The sequence below is a fragment of the Amblyomma americanum genome, chromosome 2, assembly GCF_052857255.1.
Source record: "Amblyomma americanum isolate KBUSLIRL-KWMA chromosome 2, ASM5285725v1, whole genome shotgun sequence".
In the NCBI taxonomy this organism is placed as follows: Eukaryota; Metazoa; Arthropoda; class Arachnida; order Ixodida; family Ixodidae; genus Amblyomma; species Amblyomma americanum.
Genome location: NC_135498.1, coordinates 144,068,278 through 144,089,251, shown reverse-complemented (window position 1 = coordinate 144,089,251; position 20,974 = coordinate 144,068,278). Strand labels below are relative to the sequence as shown.

The 20,974-nt window shown below is 44.9% G+C and overlaps 1 protein-coding gene, 1 long non-coding RNA gene and 1 pseudogene across 2 annotated transcripts in view; 2 read left to right on the top strand and 1 right to left on the bottom strand.

Moving 5' to 3' along the window:
* LOC144121844 (monocarboxylate transporter 12-like) overlaps positions 1-20,974 on the top strand; it is a 131,358-nt gene that overhangs the window by 8,843 nt on the left and 101,541 nt on the right. The window lies entirely within an intron of this gene.
* LOC144119144 (uncharacterized) lies at positions 9,540-11,377 on the top strand. The gene is made up of 2 exons (XR_013312275.1): positions 9,540-9,649; positions 10,582-11,377. It is a non-coding gene; the product is annotated as an uncharacterized LOC144119144 (long non-coding RNA).
* Positions 12,704-15,903, bottom strand: LOC144120115 (uncharacterized; annotated as a pseudogene).

Here is a 20,974-nt window from a genome sequence, read left to right as displayed (position 1 = left end):
ATGTGAAAAATTGTAAAACTACGGCGGTTTGAAGGGCTTCAAAGTTATTTCGTACCACTATGTGGGCAAAGGGCAATTTTTGTTTTTAAATTTCGATTGGTAAAATCTTTAAATAAGGTCAGATAACCTCACCAGCATTCCTTGGCGCAGCAAGGACGTCGAGGCTCTCAATCAATGAAATAAACACCTCAGCCCTTTTCTCAGGAATGAGAAAACGGATAAGGTGTATCAAAGAGAAGTCAGGCGCTAATCTATATTCTACAGTTTATAAAGAAAACCATACAGCTCCTCTTAAAAGGCTAAAAGCGCGAGGTATGTCAACAATTGCTTGATCTCCCAAGGGCAGAATTGGATGACAAGGGATGTGTTCATTAAAAAAATTGAGTAAAATACTTTTTTCTTTGTTTTTCGAGTTTCGAGCATCACAGTGAAATATGATTTATAGTCAGCTCGTCTCCAAATGTTTCACAAAGAGGTTTGTCTTCAATCGCTAGTAGGAAATTATGTGTCAATTGTGTGCGTCCTATGCGGAGGCGACATAAAATTATTTCTGCAAACCGTTTCTTGTGTGTACCGGTCTTCCATTACGCGTGGACACGCTTTACAAAGTGGAGCTTATTGTTTCATTGCCCGAAGTTGTCTGCCATATAGCCTTCAGATTATTATGTATTAATTTTATGCAGTCTTTATGGGGTATACTGACTTTCTTGATTTCATGACTGCGAGCTTCTGCAGCACACAAGTCGGCTCTTTCATTTCCATCTATTCCAACATGGCTCGGCATCCAGCAGAATTTTATTATATGTCCATGTGTTCTGACTTTTTCTATGTTGTGCAGTATATTTCCTACTAACGGCTCGATTGCATTTTTGTAGTGTAGTGTCGCGATGGCGCTAAGTGAATATGTGTAGCCTATGTTGTTCTTAATGCTGATTTTTATTATTCTCTCTGCAGCTATAGAGACTGCATAACTTTCAGCAGTAAAAATGAATGCACAGTTTGGAAGGTTTACTGTTTTTTGCCAGTTTCTTTGTCCAACCGTGCTTCCAACATATTGTGATGTTTTCGAGCTAACAGTGTAAAATTCTATGTAGTTCGCGTATTTTTCTTGTAGTTCCCGGTATTCTTGTAATATGTGCTCGTGTGGTGTTTCTTTTTCAGTAAGCTGTGTTAATGTAAAGTCACATACAGCGGGCAAGCAGTACAATGGGGGCAGTTTGTCGTGCCTAGAGGCTACATCAGGAAGGGTATCTAGTATTTCCAAGATTTGGCAAATATCTTCGAAGCGGAGAAGTAAAAGTCTTATTCACTGGGTTTTCTTTTTGAACAATGTCCTAGAGATGCACTTGGTAACTATGGGATAACAGAGATGTTTAGGAAATTAACGGATTGTCAGGACATATGTGCATGTGAGCATAGTTCTGTCTGTAAGGGAGGGTTCATTGATTTCGAATTAGAGGATATTTATGGGGGATGTTATGTATGCGCCAGTTGAAAGACGTAAACCAAGGTTATGCACTGAGTCTAGTCGCTTTAGATATGATGACCTCGCGGACCCATACAGAGCACATCTATAGTCTATGGTAGAGCATACTACAGACCGATATATTTGTAAACGACGCGTTCTATCAGATCCCCAGTGGTTTCGTGAGAGTAATTTTAGTATATTCAGGGATTGGGAGGCTTTCTTTTTGATGATGTTTATGTGTGGCAGAATGTGAGTTTCTAGTCAAATGTTCTCCTCAAAAATTTATGTTCTTGTTCTACTGGAAGCATAATTTCATTTTAGTGCAGGGTGTGATCAATCTGAAAACCTATTTTAAGCGAGCATAGAAAAACAATTATTAATTATTTTTTGTGGCGAGAACTTAACCAATTTTTGTCTGCCCAAACCGCGAGCCTGTTTACTGTCGGCTTTACGTGTCGTTCACTGGTTGACAGGCTCTAGGATGTGCGTGCTATGTGAAGGTTATCGACCTACAAAGAATGCATAATGGACTTTGGAACTATTTTAGCTAATGAATTCAGTTTCACAACAAACAGGGTAGTTCTTAAAATACACCACTGCGGTACCCTATTCTCATGAACGAATTTTTTAAAAAGGGTGGAACATAGGCGTATTTGAAATGAACTGTAAGAAAGAAAATATTTTAGACAATTCAGCATCCTTCCACGGATACCTAGGTCTCCTAGGTCGCGGAGAGTCCCATACCTCCAGGCGGTGTCATTAGCCTTCTCCATGTCAAAGAATACTGCTAGGCAATGTTGTATGTGTATGAATGCTTCTCTATCCGTATTTTCATAGTGGACGAGATGGTCATTTGTTGAACAACATTGTTTATATCCACTCTGGTGGATATCAAGAAGTTCACGAGATCTAAGAACAGGCATCAGCCTAATGTTCGCAACACTTTCAAACGATTTAGCGAGACATCTTGTAAGGGCTATGGGCCTGTAACTGCTAGGGGAGGTTGGTGGTTTTCCAGCTTTCAAGAACGGTACAATAACGGATTCTTTCCAGGCTTGGAGTATTTTCCCTGAAATCCATTTTTTGTTTAAAAATCTCAAGATTGCTTCGACAGATGGCTGAGAAAGATGTGCCAGCATTTCATAATGAATTTTATCAGGGCCAGGCACAGTCAATATGCCGGCAGATAAAACTGCGTTTATTTCAAGAATTGTGATTAAACTATTGCATGCTTCGCTTGTGCACGTGCTTGTAGGGAATCTTTTTTTCTCCACTCTGATTTTGTATTTAAAAAATGGTTCTGTGTAGTGTGAAGAGCGAGTGTGATGTTCACCCAGGATGTCTGCCTGTTCCTCTGTACTTGTTTGTGTATCGGGGGTTGTAAGGAAAGGAATTGTGAAAGGAAAGGAATTGTGAAAGGAGAGAAATTGCCATTTAATTTACGAACTTGCTCTCACTTCTTTTGTATGATTTAACTGTTTATGTAAGATATGTAATTTTTTCAGGAAACTTTCTCTGCATTGCGAAGGATACGCCGTGCATTGGCTCTCGCTTTTTTCAAGTTTATCAGGTTCTCGTGCGTCGAGTACCTCCGAAAAATTCCCCATGCCTTATTTTGCACTTTTGTCAACTCTACATTCTTTGTTGTACCACGCCTTGTGGTTCTGTCGAACCGCTCCGGAGGGCTGAGGGACAGCTAGGTGTGTTGCAGCAATGATGAAAGATGGAAACATTTCAGTCAACTCATCAATACTGAGATGATCTGAAATTAATTTTCAAGAGAGCTCTTTTCCCGAAATAGCTCCCAGTCAGCTACATGAAGCTTCCAACGACGCGGTTTACTTTTATTAATGACTGATGGTGGTGATGACAAGTTTATTATCACTGGAAGGTGATCAATTCCAAAGGGGTTTTTCAGAAAGTCTCATTTAAAATGGGTAAAAACAGACGGAGAACTAAATTATAGGTCTATGCAGCTCATTTTTTCGGAGCTTGGTAGAGCGATATGTGGGTTTTCCTGTATTGAGCAGGCAGGCATCATTGGACAGAATAAGATTCTCTAAAATATGACCTTTAGTGTCTGCCTGTTCACTTCCCCTAAAAGCAGAGTGTGCATTAAAATCTCCAACTAGATATGGCCCTAGTAGTTGTTTAATAAGTGCTTCTAGATCATGTAGTGTTTGTTAAGTCTGGTTCGAGGTATATATAACATATTGTAATTCTTTTCAAATGTAGAACAGTGACTGTAACTGACTCGTATCTAGTTTTAAGCTTGACTTCACGAGTTGCAACACCACTCTGTACCACAATAGCGACACCTCCAAAGAACCTAGTTGAGTGCTCTCTGTCGCAGCGGAAGACTTTATGCTTCTTTAAAATGTTATGTTGAGGTCCTAAGTTTGTTTCTTGTAAGCATAGCGCTAAGGGAAAAAATGTGTTTAAGAGGTCCTTTACATCGCTGTAGTTCGTCAATAGTCCTCGGTAGTTCCAACGAATTAGGTATGCCATTTTAACTGTTTTTTTTTTTCGGGGAGGCCCAAAACTGCGACTCCCGGTTTATTAGAGCCTGTAATATGAGTTTTTGGTTTCCTGGCACGCTCAAGTGAGCTGTGCCGCCCCTGCTTGTTTAAGTGTTTGGGGTTGTGTCCACTGCCTCACCGGAGGCGCTGGAGTGCCGCGAACAAGCCGCGGGTGAGCGTGATACAGACCTCCCCCGATGGGGGGAAGTCTTTTGGGCTGCCGACTCGAGGGCTGGCAAGCCCTCTTCTAGAAATGGCAGGACGGCCTTCGCCGCGTCTACCGGGGGTGCAGATGGCCCTGCCGCGGGCTCACTGTGTGTGGTCTGTTCAAGTGACGAAGTCTGGTGTGGTGCCCTGCCCCGTCGCACATCAGAGAATTTTGTGTTTGCAGTGAAGGGGAATGGGCCAATGGTATGTGAAAGTAGCTGTCGTGCTTCTCTGAATGAAATGTTTTCCTATGTTTTTAGAGTAATTACTTATGTTTTCGGTTTTCTACGTTGGGCAAGACCTTGAATAGGCGGCGTGATCTCCTTCACAGTTCGCGCAGCACAGTACTTACTGCTTCACAGTTCTCTGAAACGTGCTCGTGTGAGGCATATTTCGCGCATGTTTTGCTACCACGGCAGCTTTTGTGAGCCCTGACCGTATCTCTGGCAGTTGTAATATCGTCGCGGGTTCGGGATGTAGTGGCAGACATTTCTGTTCAAATAGCCAACTTCTATTGCTTCGGGGAGTATAATTGAATTTAGAGTGACGACAAGGTGCTTAGTTGGCATTTCTTTTTTTTCTTTCCTGATTGTGATGCAGTAGACATTGATGACATTTTGGTCTTTCAGACCCTGCAGCGTTTTTGCTCGGCCAGTTTGAAAAGTCGGCTTCAGAGATTACACCCGTGACAATGTTTAGGGGTCTGGTTTGGTTTGGTTTATGGGGGTTTAACGTCCCAAAGCGACTCAGGCTATGAGGGACGCCGTAGTGAAGGGCTTCGGAAATTTCGACCACCTGGGGTTCTTTAACGTGCACTGACATCGCACAGTACACGGGCCTCTAGAATTTCGCCTCCATCGAAATTCGACCACCGCGGCCGGGATCGAACCCGCGTCTTTCGGGCCAGCAGCCGAGCGCCGTAACCACTCAGCCACCGCGGCGGCAGATTTAGGTGTCTGTGTGCAGTTATTGACACTCGGGTTTAGCCAATTGACGTTACGGTGGATAGCTTTCATTGTTGGGTACTGTCTTTAAGCTCCAGTATAAGGTTGCCACTGGGCATTTGCTTCATCTTGTAACCCGTGCCCAAGGCATCGGTCAGGCTTTTTCTACCTAGAATGGGGATATTGTTCTGGCTGTTATTTCTGTCTCGGCACTGTGCACGACGTGGAATTTTGGGAATGTTTCTTTGGGTTTCTAGAGGTACTGGGAAGTCACATCGGTCCGCACTGTTTTTTGAGGGCGATCATTTTGTTGCGAAAGGGAAGCCATATAATAAGTGTATTGTTCGGCCATGGTGCCAGCCGCCCGCTGTGGAGTCCAACGAGGGGACTGCAGAGGAACTTGCAAGGAGCCCTGCCCACGCCAGCTGTACATCCCATCTATAACCAAATACGACGCAACTCAGGGTAGTTGTCCACACGAGGTTAACCCTAGCCGCCAGGAAGGAAGGAAAAAAAACAAAGGAAGGAGAGCACAGGAAAGTTGCGAGAAAGAAGATATGAAAGTGATAGATGAAGGGAAGGACTGGAAAAGGCGACTGCCTATTTCCTCCGGTCTGCTCAGGTCAGAGGTGCCTTCTACAGGAAGCTGTGGCCAAAGTGGTGTGTTACCTTCACCGAGGAGCCTTAAAGGTCCAAACGCTCGGCATCGGCTCAACCACCAGGATCCTCTATTCCGCGCACACGGCGATGCCACGCACGGCTAAGCGCAGGTGCTCGGGTACGTGGTGACGCATTGTTCACCATCATCCCCCTGCGGAAATGTCCCTGCGGATGCTCGGGAACCCGTAGTGTCGCCACTCACCAACATCTGCATGAAGCAGATGGCCCCTTGCGGGGATTTCTATATCTTTCAATAGAGTGCAAAACGTTTTAGGGCGATCTGGAATCCGCACGTCGCAGGACTAGACGTACACTAATTTTGCCTTTTTCATCAAAGGTTTTACCTTATTACTCTGTGCGAGATGCACTAAATGCGCAAGTGTCAATCCATTTCGGTATGGACGGAACGGCGCCCCAAGGACACAGTTATGTTTCCCGCGTTTTGTACAGTGTTATGACGCTTGCTGTAAGACCATAGTGAGTTGACTACCAGCGTTCACCGTCCAAAAGAAGCCGCCAGGCACACTCCCTCGACGAAATCATCCGTAATTGGCACATATGAAAAGCCGATGAAAGAAACACTCTCTTGCGGCGAGGAATCTTCATTGGCTAATAATTCCTATCCAAAATGCAATGACTTTTATTATTGGGATAAAAACCTAAGCGCGAAGAAGTAAATGAATGAGCGGCAATTCTAATTCTGTATCCCCGGTACAATGGAGGTTGGAATACCCCTGGAGACTGTGAGACAAAAAGTTTATGCATTGCTCCTAGGGTCTGGGAGTCTTCATGGGTGGAGTCTCTAGACCAGAACGCCTGCGGCGGCTGCGGAACCTTGGGCCCTTTTGACTAGTGAAAGCTGGTCTCCGGCTTCCAAGTTGAACAGCGCTACCTCCCACTTCTCCGGCGTGACATTGAGTATGACTGGGACTGCAGGGTTGTGTTGGCATTCCCATGTGGGGTGGTACAATGTGGCTGTCTCTCCGCACCATGGGCATGCGGGTTTGTATGCAGTGAATTGCATATTTATCAAAATAACTAAGCACGGATATGTTTTTTTTTTGGAGCTGTCTCTAACTTACAGTCTGCTCTTTCGCGAGCTGGCTATCGGGGAGTGGGATAGACCCTCTTGAGTCCCTTAAGGAGCTCCAGCATGACGCCGTGCGTCTGAGTCACTGGCTCGAGTCCCAACGCATCAGCTCTCGCTCGGTTAGTATTTCCTCAAGCGATGGCCTCCTCTCTGGGCTTTCCGGTCAGGCCGGCGTGTCCCGAAGCCACCTTTGCTTAAAATGCGGAAAGCATTCTTGCCAATTATGCCTCTCAGTAAATTCCGACCGGCCATCTGCGAGTCCGAGATGATTATCAGGGATTCGCCTATTCTGTTGCCTTCGGCGACTGCGAGAGCAATCCCAGTCTCCTCTGCTTCAATTGAGGTACAACCCCTTATGAAGAATTCACTTATACACCAGGATGTTTCGCCAATCCATATATAAACCATTCAAAGAACCTAAAAAAGGCGCTAAAAAACTAATTTTTAGAAATGTTGTGGATGAGACATTTGTGCTCGAATTTCTTGGTGCTCAGGAACAGTCCACAGACTACTCTTTTGTGTTGTAGAGGGGGGTTTCAAATAATAATCATTCCATCGTTGACCACAAATTCTGAGTTAAAAGGACGCTGAAGCATTAAAGAAGACCCCGCACACACCATTTTTAGAAGTGAATCGTCGGATACAAAAATGTTAAGTGTTTCTCTTCTGTGTTTGCAAAGCTTTCGCTTACAATAATTCCTTTCGCTCATGTGTGTTCAACAATGATGTATCATCATGCACTCTATTAACAATAACCAGGTGGCCATTAAAGAAACGTTAACAATGTGCAAGGACAAGTGCTCCTCAGCCTCCTTTGCCCCCACTATACACCTTTTCAAAATACCCCCTCTGCGCTGCGCCATGTTAGCATTTTGGCGCCGCCTAACGTGAGAAAGAAGAATGAGCGGCATTTCGAGCGGTGACAACAAATTTACTCCTGCTGCCTTGCCTTGCTTCGCTTGTGCAACCAAAGTTCCTGTGACCTCTCAGCATCTCTGATTTTTGCCGTCTGTTTTTGTTGCTGGGTTGTCCACTTCCTTTGCCCTGCGCGGAAGAAATAGTAGCAACTAGGTGATCTCTAATTACGCGATCGTGATGGGCACCGAGAACGGAGCCCGCGGTGCCTGCGTTTCGTCGACTGCGTCGAGTTCGTCGCGACATGTGCTGATCAGTGGTGAGTGTTTTTACTGCATACTCATTCCTTTGTTGGCAGCAGTGTTTGTGTGCAGCCACGCTTCATCAAGTTGCGAAGCTGCGCATGTTCCGGAGCAAATTTACCCATTGTGCGCATTCAGTAACGTTCGAAAATATTACTGTATCGTCTCCTGCCAAGTTGGTGGTTGCAGTTTCATCATGTATTAATAATGCGCATAACGGCGACACATTGATAGCTGCTGTTTAGTGTAGCCACTCTTCGGTTTGAGGAAGTGAACGTGCTGGCAGACATTCTGTGGGCACAACTAACCAAGTAATCAGTGAATAGTTGCGCTCTTGGATGATGTGTCTTAAAAGTAACAGCGTATTAGTCGCCAAGGAGGGAACTCGCTAACTATCTTAGGGAGGCCAAGAGTTTAGGGTGAGACTTTTTTTTAAGGGGTTTAACGTTCCAATGAGACATCGGCTATGAGGGATACCATAGTGGAAGTTTTCAGATAATTTCGATCACCTGGGGCTCTTTAACATGCGCTGACATCACGCAGCACACGACCACCTTGCGTCTGGCCCCCATGGAAACGTGGCTGCTGCCTCCGGTATCGAACCCGTGTCCTCGTGATTAGCAGTCAAACGTCCTAACCAATGAGCCCCCGCGCAGGGTAATGCCGATTCAAAACACCGAGAAGATGGGCACCCGCTTTCGCATCACCTGTGAACGCCGCGGCGGCAAGAAAGCGCACGCTCTTGCTTGCACTTATTCTTGCTAGTGCTGGTATGCCGAGCGTACTTTAATGGACGCATACTCTTAAGTAGAAAAACGCAATCGTCGCTGTCACGCCCGTACGTTCATGTCAGCGAAATAAGAGCTTGATTACACGTACTCGCGTTTTTTGTGTGCCGTACGGCTGGAGAAGCGAAAGTGGGTGCGTGGTGTTACTGCCTCGTCTGACTGAAAAGCGTTCCTTGAAAAATGGCTTTGAATGGAAGTTTCTGCGCCGCAAATTTTGCTAGTAGCTAGTGATGGCTGCAGCGAGAATGCTTTGTTTACTTGTGCATTGCTTCATTTAACTGCATAGTCGGATAAAGTGTAAGGTACTGCACTGAGCATTTAACCACTAATAATGTCTAGGAGGCAATGTAGGCTAGCTGCATGTATTTTTTTTATTCATTAAGTGCGCCATGAGGCATAGTGAGAAATTTGCAGTGTTTATGTAGAAAAGAATGTCTGCCGACAACATGTGCATAACTTAGAGATGATGGTCTTATCATGTTTGATATAGATTATGAGTACAATGCTTTGTTTAAATTGTCTCCTTGAGACAGCTGATTTGCATTCCTACTAAGCAATGAAAATCAGTGTCTCAAGGAGACAATTTCAACAAAGCATTTTTCAAAAAGTAGTTTTCTGAATTCAACATCTAAAAATTATATTATGGAAGAGTAATGCACCAATAGTTATGTGCTCTTTTCATTTGCAGAAACCATGACGTACACCCACCCAGATGACATCAAAGGCTGGTGAGAAGACATGCGCGACTGGCCAGAGATAAGGGGACCGGACATTGTGTTCTACTTAGCGCAGACACAAGCCTCTGACCTGCATGAAGTAAGAGCATACAAATCATTAGAGTCATATAATTACTTGCAGTCATGGTGGGGGGGGGAAGTATTTGAGCACAGAGTGAGTGATGACATTGTGATGCTAAAATCTGAAGTGACGCCCTCACAGGGTGTAAGTAGCAGGCCACATCAAGTGTAGCTGTCAGCAAAGAGCACGGGTGAAGTTCTGCGTGCTGGTTTCTCCTGCATGGCTGGACAGGCGAGAGTGTGCAGCCTTGTGGGAGTGGTACTGTGGAAGGTGGACTGTGCCGTTTCTCGTGGCTTCACTGGAAGGGTCTCCACAGACGCTGCCGCAAAATGGAATAGAGGAACAAAACGCAACGTTAATCCCAGCAGACTTGAACACATAGACTTTAAGTTGAAGCAAAAAAGAGTCGACCTTGAAGTTCAGGCTAAGATTGTGCCTTTTAAAGCGCCACCCTCAGAAGAGGAATTGAAGAAAATGCATGAGGAGTCAGGATATCCCGAGCTCTTCAATAGTCCAGGTATCATTCATTTTTTTTGTGCTCCGCTGTTTTCAACTTCCGTCTTTACTTGGCTGCGTTCTGAGTAAATGGCAGACCAGGCTTAACCAAGCTAAGCCACGGCCGTTCATTTTTTTCAACTTCCGTCTTTACTTGGCTGCGTGCTGAGTAAATGGCAGATGCTAAATATTCCCATGCATGGTTTTGTACAAAGCCAAATGCAATTTTGGTTCCAGATTCCCCTCACGTGTTTTGTAGGACAGTTTTCCTTGTTACTTGAAAATGGTTCTCGGTCTTGGCAGGCTTAAAAACCTAACTTGCTATCGCTAGCATGTCAGCCTTATTACATATTTAGAGCACAGAAAAAGTTTAACTTCTTGTTGAAGACTATGTGGATAGAGGTTACAGAGGCATATTCGTTTCAATGTGGTGTGCTTTTTCATTCCACTTCCAGACACACAGCTTTGTGCAACGTTCAGTGCAGCACCACGGCAACCCAGCAGACTTCGGCAAGAGGCTGCACCACACGGCAGCCATGAAGCCACAAGTGATTCACCAGCCAGCTGCCTTCGATGCTCTGCCTTCTATAACAAGTTTGTAAACTTATCGCCAAAGGCTGCAGCAGCTTTGGAGAAAGAAACAAAGAGCCAAAATTCGCCACTTTGGCTAATGGCGCGGTGCCTTAGATTGACAGCATCTTGTATACGAAAAGTGTCTAAGAAAAGCAGCACACCAGGTCACAAAGCAGTGAGGCCTATAATCAGTCCCACGTTTTCTGGCAATGCAGCTACGAAGTATCGCCAGAAATATGAGATAGTGGCCCGTGCACAATTTAAAAAAAAAAACTGGGCATAGTGTGACACGGTGCGGCACAATATTATGCCCAGATATGCCCTGGCTCTCTGCGTGTCCCGATGATGCTGTTCTAGAAATAAAGTGTCCACATCTGATGAACTGTGTGGACCTTGTGCGTTCTGGAAGGCACGACGTTAAAGAGGTTGATGGAAGGTACATGCTGTCCGAGAATGGGCCGAACAGTTACTATGCCCAAGTTCAGCTGCAGAGGCTGTGCACAGGTCGTAAACTCTGATATTTTTACATGTGGCTTATAGAAGCTGAAATTGTTATTGAAGCGCCTTTTGCACCTATGTTTGTGAACTCAAACTTGCCACGACTCCAACAGTTTTACTTCCCTGACCTCCTGCCAGAATCGGAAAGGCGCCATGCGTCTGGACAACTCATTATCTCCGCAGAGTACTCATGGTTCTGTGAGCTCCGAGTTTAAAAAGAGAGTGCTCCTGGAATAAAAATTCTTGGGCTGCGTATTATCCAGTACTTCATTTAAAGTGCGAGATCTGAAGTGTGTCTGAAGTGTGCTTGCACAACAGGCAACCCTGTAATTCATGAATTTATTGCCGTTCCAAGACAGATATTCAACAAGTTATGGCCTGTAATTGTTGCCCTCTGAGATCTATATAGCATGAGATCTGCTCAGTGCAAAACCATTGTTATAATTAGGGGAGCAGAAAGTTGGGCTAGCTGGTTGATATGCACACTGAAGAAGTTGGCGCGGAAAAAAACGAGGACAGGCGAGACCTTCAGGTGTGAGTAGCGCTCGTCTTTGTTTGTCTCGCTTTTCCTCATTTCATCGCGCCAACTTGTTCAGTATGCATTGTTATAATCGATATCTTCATGGCCAATGCACTGTTACGTGTAATGATGTCTACAGTTTCTATTTGTTTTGTGTGTACATTGCTTAATGGCCACTGTGCTCACTATTTTTGAAATATTTGCAAATAAAATAAGTGCATATTGCATTGCTGGCACAATGTTATTACAGAGCGAACAAACTAATTTTAACGAATGAGTACCATGAGAAGGCCTTTTAATTGCAAATACACCTATTTAGTTTCACATTTATTGTGCATTCATAAACTGGAAAACTGTGTGTGTGTGAATCACCTCAAGTGCATAGACCTTGAAGTCCAGTCAGCTGTGAGAGGTGCTGACATTAGCTGCAAGCAGTACCTATCTAGAAAATGATGCAAATTAAAGCCACATGCATGTCTGCAGTGCCCCACATCTGCTTTGCCAGTTCTTTGCTTCAATGCACATTGAGGATTAGAATGATTTCTTTTTTAAGGTATTAGTGATAAGTGTTGAGCAAGTCTAAGGACCTGTTTTTTAAATGCCAGCCACGTCATTGCTTTGGAATGAGGTCCTTTCCAAGTTTCAGCTTGGAAGGCTACTGCAACATGGCTCCAGTCATATGGCACGGCTACTTTATTTTGTTCACTTTCCACAGCAGGGAGGCTGACCAAGCGTACTCTTGTACTTGGCACAAATTTACTCAGTTGTGGCTTCTCTCCTGGTAGCGATTAAAGGGCCTTTGAGATTACAAAGCCCTGCACAAACAAGAATCATTTCACTTATCGTCTTCTTGAACTTGATGGGCAGGGCCTGCTTAAATATTCCGTAGGTTTTAATCCTGTTTATTGCGCGCTCCACGTGAATGCGCACGGAAGCTATCCGTCTCCTCCTGGTGACTTCCTCTTCACTGAGTTGAGATTTTCCTGAAAAATGACATATTCATGAGGCAATCCAGTAATTCATTATCGCACGTTTACGCGATACTCTTACCTTTTGTGAAGGCAGGCACGTTTAGCTTCACTCCTTGGATTATCATGCTTGTTGTCAGGGTGAAGCCTCTGTCAGCCATGACTTCATCTCCTGGGCCGAGATGGTCCTCCAGCTTGCAGTCTTTAGTGATATATTTTTCCGATGCACGTCCTACATAAGCTGGAGACACATACATTATGTAGCCATTTGGTGCTATGGCAATAAGAAACTTCACAGTGCTGTGCGCCTTGTAGCTACTGTAGGTTTGAGCCCTTGGCATGTTTTTTTGGCCGCTGCAGGTTTATCTTGGAGCAGTCGGCAATACATGCGGTTGTGTCGTATCCGTTGTCAATGAATGACTTGGGCATACTGCTTCGTAAGATTGATCGTGGTAGCCAAATGACTTTTTTCATAATGGTGCACAGCACCGACAGGACGTGCCTGAAAATGTTGCAGACGCTCCCTACAGATATTTGAAATATTCTAGCCAAGTGCCCATAAAGAAGGCCAAGGCGCAGTCGCATGAGAGTGAGCAGCAGCTGATGTTCATACAGTGAAGACCTTCCTCGAATCTACTTTCACTGCTGTGACCAAGTTCCGGAAAAGTCTTTTAGCCAGCCACGTATAAAAGACACAGTCGTATCCTCCTAACGTTGATGCAGATAGCTGCTGCTTCTTTGACCATGCGTTAAGTCTAGGTCGGAATTACCTATGCTCATTGTTCTGGTCGTCCCACTGAGTTGATGTAGTTTTCACTTCAAAAGAATGTTCCAGCATAGAAAGAAAGTTGCAAGAGTTACTTGCGCACCAAATAACAAAACAAGACACCAATACAGTGGTTATAGTCTCGTGATTATCCAAAACTACAGCTGCACATTTGCCACAAATAGTCCTGAAATACTTTCCATCTCTATATCACAAAGCCAGCTAGGCCTAACTTCAAGCACGAAAGTCATAACCCTTTTACCTCCTTCCTGACTGGTGATAAGAAACTCGTTGGCCATAAACAAATTTCTTCTCATTGCAAAGAAAAAGCAGCAGTAAGTTGCCAGGTCTGTATGTCAGTGTGGATGGTAAACTTAAGCAGAGCTGCATTCCCTGACTGCAGCTTGTGAGCTGCACATATTTTTGAAGTGTTGGCACACCTGTCAACTTTTGAGTTTTTTCTGAGCCCTAAGTAACACCTTAGAGGATGAACCATAGCAGAACACATTTTAAATGCATTCCAGTAATAAATTGGCTTCTGCATTTCAAGAAGCTAGCGCCTTGAATTCTTCAGCTGTGCAGCAGCTATTTGTGGCCACAAGGAGTTCTATCAGCATGAACTTTTGTTTGCTTTCGTGGTGGACCCAACCCGAAGCAACCATAAAAATTCGACAATAAAACAGTTTAAGTTTCCCTGCGCGTGCGAAAGGTTCTCTTCACAAAATTGGTGGAAAACTTGTTTCCGCTGAGGTGTAAACAACTGTGGAACAAATTGCGGACTGGCACTTCACATCATCAGAACATGATAGAGTATTGCGGAAAAAAGTGCTCACTGAAAAGCCTATGGTATGATCTCCAGCAATACTTTAGTCATATGAGTTTCAAAAATTATTGCCTCCACATCACGCCAGATTTAGCGCACTAAAAGGTCATCTCCGTGAACAAAGGTCATCCTAATTTTATTTCTTAAACCATTTAAACTGCTTGGCCCAAATATCAGTAGGCAACCACCGTGTCATAGGTTTACATTTTGGATTATTTTCTTCTCTTGTATATGAATTTTAATTATGAAATGAAGCGTTTAATCTCTCAATTTCTTTGTGAGCACACTGCACCTGTCATGGTGAGTTGCCAGTGCCTTACATAAGACTTCACTGCTGTGTGTTGTTAGTGCGGATACACTTCGACATGCTCAGCTCTCTAGCACCGGCAAAACATACTGGTGCTGGCAACCTGTATTTTGTTAATGATACATATTTTAGCATGTCAGAGCTTGTCAATTATGAATGCAACTATTTCCCATTAGCTTTAATGAAAACGTTGTGCCGTGGACGGCACATACGCGTGTTGCCACTTACGATGGCAGTTGCTAGGATCACCTCATCGGCCATTTCTGGTGCTGCCTGAATAATGAAAAAAACAATGTGCATCGAGTATTGCTGGCAGACTGATACTTGTCCTAGAGGGCATGCTTGTCATAATGCGTGCTGCCATCACTTTTATCTTCAAGTCACTGATTAGTTCTCGCAGACTGAGGCATCAATCATCAGCATCTCAAAGAGACGCACTATTATTGGATTTCGGAGAAAGTGCGTTCTGGGTGCAACCGTCTGCCCTTAGCCGTGACATTAACACTCAAAGAATCGCACACAGCTGGAGGCAGGCGGGCACTTATCACGGCAGGTGTCACTTCATCTTCCGTCATCTCCTCAGCCGTTTCAGCAGCTGCCTGCATTATGGAAAAATATTGTGCATTCAGAGTCAGCAATAGTGTGATGTACAGAAGCACCCAGTATGCCTTCTGATATGCAAGATGACCTTGGAGGTTTTTCCTCATACATTTGAAAACCGATATGCGAAGAGAACTTATCTGCCTAGCCGCAAATCTCAACATTTTAAGCCGTGAACTTACAAGTGTTGTCTACTAAACATATATAAAAGCACACAAAAAATGTTCACTACATTCAAGTCAGTGCGAAAGCACACATGTTTTTCCTTGTAGAAGATTACGAAGAGTTTGCAGTGTCGCGGGACGGAGAGCTCACAGAGGACGAACAGAAAACGAACAATTTTGCTCGGGATTTGTACCCATCGGATTAGTGCTTACGCACTAAAAGTCTTTGTTACCTCCATATCAGAGTGCTTCGACATAAATTGAAACACAAGTGCCTAATCTGTCACAGCACGCGCATTCCGAGTGCTGCCAACTAAAACGACAGATTGCAGATGACAGGAGTGCACTTGCCATAGTAGGTATTACTGGGTCTGGAATTGCCTCCTCGTCCATGTCGGGCACTACATGCATCGAAGAAAAATGCGTGTCAATTGTTGATCACAGTACTAAGCAAATTCGCTTGTTAGATCTTATGTAGAACTTAGTGCTCACATAGGCCCCTATGAAAGCACTTACCACAGCAGTTGCCACTTTATCTGATTTCGGCTCCTCGACCATGCCATCAGCTGCCTGTACCAATTGATATTAAAGCACAGTTACCAATGTGTGGTTTTAATTTATTTGTAAAATGACAAATGTGTTGCAGCATGTATATTTATCACCGCTAGCTTCCATTCTGCAAGTCAAATCCATTTTCCGGTCCAGAATTCAGCCATAGACCAAATACAAGCAATTTTTTAGTGTTTCACTTCACATTGACTACTTTTTATCTAATATGCACTAAAACAGTTTACAGATAGGTATTAGCAGTTTAATGCATCATAGTGTTGGGACCCAATGCCTAAATCAGCGCCAGCAGAAAAGAGTTACAGCACTTGAGATTTTTATAAGTATTTTATTGGTAAGAGCATCGCGTAGTGATGACCAGTGGCCTTTTGGTCAAAATTATGCTCATAATGTTGCTATCTAGCACCAGCTCAACCATTTATGCAGTTTTGTGGTGAAACTGGCCTTTGCACCTAACATAGATGTCAAATTACAGTCAGTCAGGCAACCCACATTTTACTCTAGATGCGTGGAAAGCTGGAACTTGTCCACCGAAGGCACTGTTTGGTGGATGAACAGGGCCGAACAAAATACCTATACACTAAGCTGCGCAAGCTACATACATACATACAAGGCAGCAAAAATAAAAATAAAGGGTACTCATTTAATGCTGTGTGTGCACTTATCCAGGAACACCTCTGCCTATGAGGCAGTGACATATTGGCATGCGGTGCGATGATGCACAAACTCGGCCATCGTGGAGTTATGAAGTGAAACTAGCCCTTGCTCCAAACTATACAATGGTGTTGTATTTTAAAGTTTCCATTCTGAGCAAAGTCTGTATTTATTAGCAGTTCAGATATGCCTACACGAATATAAACTTCTCTCACAGCTTGTATCATTTTACGAAGATAAAGCATTTAATGACGCTGCCTTTTGGCACCTTAGGCGTTAGATGCTGACTGCGGAAGGAAACATTAGCGTGACCATGTCCTGTCTTAATGGATATACTGATGCAAGCTGTACTATTGCGGAGAAAAGTTTGCAGGACGTGAGTTCCTGGAATGAATGAATGATATTGAATGAAGGTGTTAAAGGCCTAAATGCACCTTCCTCTGGTAACAATATCGGGTGACTAGGCATCGAGGTGGAGCTGCAATAAACGTTTGTTTTTCCAAAAACTCTCATCCCACAAACATTTGTCCCCACAGTAGAGATGGTTCCTACTTGATATGCCCGAGCAAATTTCTAGAAAAGAGAAAATGTTTAGAAAAGCTTTCATTCGCATTAATTTGCACCTAACAACGATTCCAAACATCTCACAAGGGCATGATTTTGATGACCTAGGAGAGCGTAGCTGCGAGCAATAAATGATGCCTTGACATACACACAAATGTGCTCCAAAATGTGAAAGTTGTGGACATTAAGTGGTATGCAAGGCTTTCACTTACCAAGCAAGCCTCATACTCATGAAGTGGTGCTTCAGTATCCTTTTCATCAGACATGCACTACACAAAAATAATTTGACCATTTAGTGCTTTCCTCGTAACCTTTGACAACAATTACTTTATACGTCAAATCAGCCACATTCACCATGAATGCAGGGGCATCATTAAAATTGTCAATTTCCCCTTAGATGAATAACTATGTGTCATTGCAGCTGAAGGAAACAACTTGTCTTAAAGAAGCACCCTCTGGTAAGGTAACCATGCCGAAACATAATACCAGCACACTCTAGTATGCAAATTATGCACCCACGTACAGGAGAGGAAGAGAACAATTTTTAGGGCATTCACTTAATGCATTAACGTGCACTTATCAAGCAACTGTTCTGCCCATGAGGTAGAGGCCTTTCAATGGTACTTGTATAGTATGTAAGAGTGCAAAGAAAAACGGCAGACTAATTACGTTACTGACTAGGAGGCTTGTCTGCATTGTAATTTTTTATTAGATTAGCAAAACAACTATATAAAAATTCTAAACACGTTTCGCTGAGCGCCAATATATTTGATATGACTCGACAGGCACTTAGCTGGACCAGGGATCAAATCTTATCTCGCTTCTCTTCACCTCAAAAATACATGCAGACACCAACGAATGTCCAAATGCGTACCAGAGCACGCGACTGGACCGCTTTGGAAAAAGTATGAAGAATGTACTGCGCTCTACCTGCTTAGGTAGCCCTGGGCTGTATCACAAATGTTTACTAAAAAAAGGGGGGGGGGGCGAACACCGGAGATAATTATTCTCCGAAGCACATGAACAAGTAAAGTAAAGTGCGTCTGGTTTCGCCGATTCGCGATGTTGCTTAACTGCGCAAGCTCCAAAACCTGAATGAGCATGCAATCGTCTCTTTTGATTATTTCATTGTGCCTGCGGACTTTGTATGGGCATTGCACCGTAAGAATCAGAAGATAACAAGCTTACCAAATCTGGGCACGCTTGCGCGCCAACGTCAGTTATCTGTCCAGCATCGCTGCACAGCCCCGTCTCGGCGCCAGCCGATTTCCGCATCTACAAAGAGGCACGAGCTGTCACACTTCCGAAATGTACGTGAAATATGGAAGTGAAACATCACAGCGTACCTTCTACGGTTGCGGTGTGTACGTATGTCTGACTAGATGGCAGCGTCCAACAACCCCCTGAAAAAAGATGCTGTTAAATCGTCGTAGCAGAAGCGTGTGCGCTCATCTGGGTCGTGAGTGAAAGACGACGGAAACATACTTTCTTCTCGTAGACCATATCCAGCATGAGGGCAGCATTTTCGTGCGTCTTTTTTCCTCCGATGAAGTGTCGCGAGCACACACGGGAGGCTTCTGTCGCGTTAAAGTTCTTCCTTTTGACGGCTGCGATCCCCTGCTGCCGCAGTTCAGGCGACGTGGCGAAACGATGCAAAGTAAAGATATCGCATCGACACTCCTCTCGCGGAACGCTGTGCTGTGGGCACACGATGGTGCCTATAATGTTTCTTTGACGCTGGTTGTTAGTGCGATCGTAGACAGTGCAGTTCCGGCCAGATGATTTTCGATTAGAGTACGACATAGTAGAAGCACGCCGCTTCGAAAAGCACAGACAGGGCCACTGAACTGCTGGGCGAGTCTGCGATGTCACAGCTCGGAGAGAGGTGGCAACTGTGGTAGGATACTCTCAACACCAGGGATGCCAGCGCAGGCGCGCTGGTTGAAGGATAGGCCGTGAAAAGGTCTATACCCACCGAAAGGCATGTGTGCGCCGCTGCTTCGAGTGAGGCTGTGTTTGGTTAGAGCGCATGCGTGCATTTTAAATAGGCTTCATGGGGGCGAAAGAAACTCCCGGAAGTTATCGAAGGCATCCGCACACTGCAGAAAAAAGTGCCGATGGCGCTCACACACGCATACATCGGCGACGATGAACGTGTGGCCTTCGTTGCATTGTGTACTGCCGTGAAGTTTACACATAAGTTTCGATGGATCCTCAAAAGCCTACGAGGAGCAGTTCCGTTCTAATGTATTTTATTCAGCGCCACATCTTGGAGAAAGAGCTAAACCCGCAGTACTCATAAAACGGCATGCTACGCGGGCGGGGTGGCTCAGAGGTAATGGCGCTCGGCTGCTTATCCGATAGACGCGAGTTTGATCTCTGCCGCGGCAGTCACATTCTCAATGGAGATGAAGTCCTAGGGGCCAGTGTAATGTGCAATGTCAACGCACGTTAAATTACCCCAGGTAGTCTAAAATTCTAGAGGCCTTCTACTACGGCGTCCCTCACAGCCTGAGTCCCTTCGGGGCGTTAAACCCCGTGAAAACCGTAACTAAAACCCAACGGCGAGCTGTACCGATTATCGTGTGGTTGACCGCAGCGGTGGCCTAGTGGTTCAGCATCCGCCTCGCATGCGGGAGTTGCGGGCTCGATTCCCAGTGCCGCCGGGTACCCAGCGGTGATATAATGGGTGCAAGCTTCCCTTCGCCTGGTGCTCGGCTTAATCAGGGTGCAATGCTTGGGAAATTGCACTTTGATCCCACCTTGAGCAAACGAAAATATATTGTGTCATGGCGCCCTTTGGCCGCAGATGTCTTCGCACCATAACAAATCGCTACCATCATTATCACGTGTTTTTTCACTAACCACGCCATATGTAGGATGGCGGACGGCCGTAGCATCTGAATAGGTGGGTTGTGGTCGTTCCGATTTCTACATTCGTAAATTCATTTCTCTGGATTGTAAGTGGAAAATAATATCGTTATATTCCACGTGCGTGCCGTTGACTACAGCTTTGAAAGCTGCAGCGGTTAGTCAGCAGGGCCTAACTGTGTGCCGTGCCAGAAGAGATAGGCATAGGAGCGTTAGTCACCGCTGTGGCGAACGTGCTGTCAGAGCAACCAAATATAGACCAGACCCAGGAGACACTTACGTGTATTGCTGGCGAACAAGAGTTCAGCATCGTGCCCCAGCCAGCGTGCGCTGACTTTGACGCAGCATTAAGGGTCGAGGATGGGGAGAAGGCGGATCTGATAGCGAGAACGCTCTTTGCAGTCGATAGTAATGTAGGTGCCAAAGATGAGTTGTCTTGCTAGCCGGTGCTAACACTGTGCGCGCTGAAAAATATAGCTGAAGTTTAGGGCAGCTAGTAACATCAAAAACACACTCGCTACTAGAGCAGCCAGAAAGGGACCAGCTAGATGAAGAACATCAGAGCTCAGATTTCGATGAGCATTTCAGAACCTCGCACAAATCTGTTCGAGACAAACTCGAGGCTTCAGTAGAGCTTCAGGCAGGTACGGAAGCTGCAAATGTTTGTGCATCAGATTGGAAGCTAATAGGGACAGCTGCAAAGCTGATAGCTGCGCAGCAGAAAACTGGCGGATGTTAGCAATGCCTCCATTCCTGTAGGTTTCCACATGGAGCAACCTGCCCCATTATCAGAAGTGTGGAAGCAAGGCAGCGAAGGTTATCCTAAAACGACAATGAATGAGCGCATGCTTTTCTTTGGGGAGAACGCCGGCTGTCAGCGCTGGAAACAGCTAGCACTGCCGGAAACTGCATGTCAAAATGCAGGTCAAGTTGCCGATGACAGGCATAACCCTACTCTAAAATTCAAAGTAAG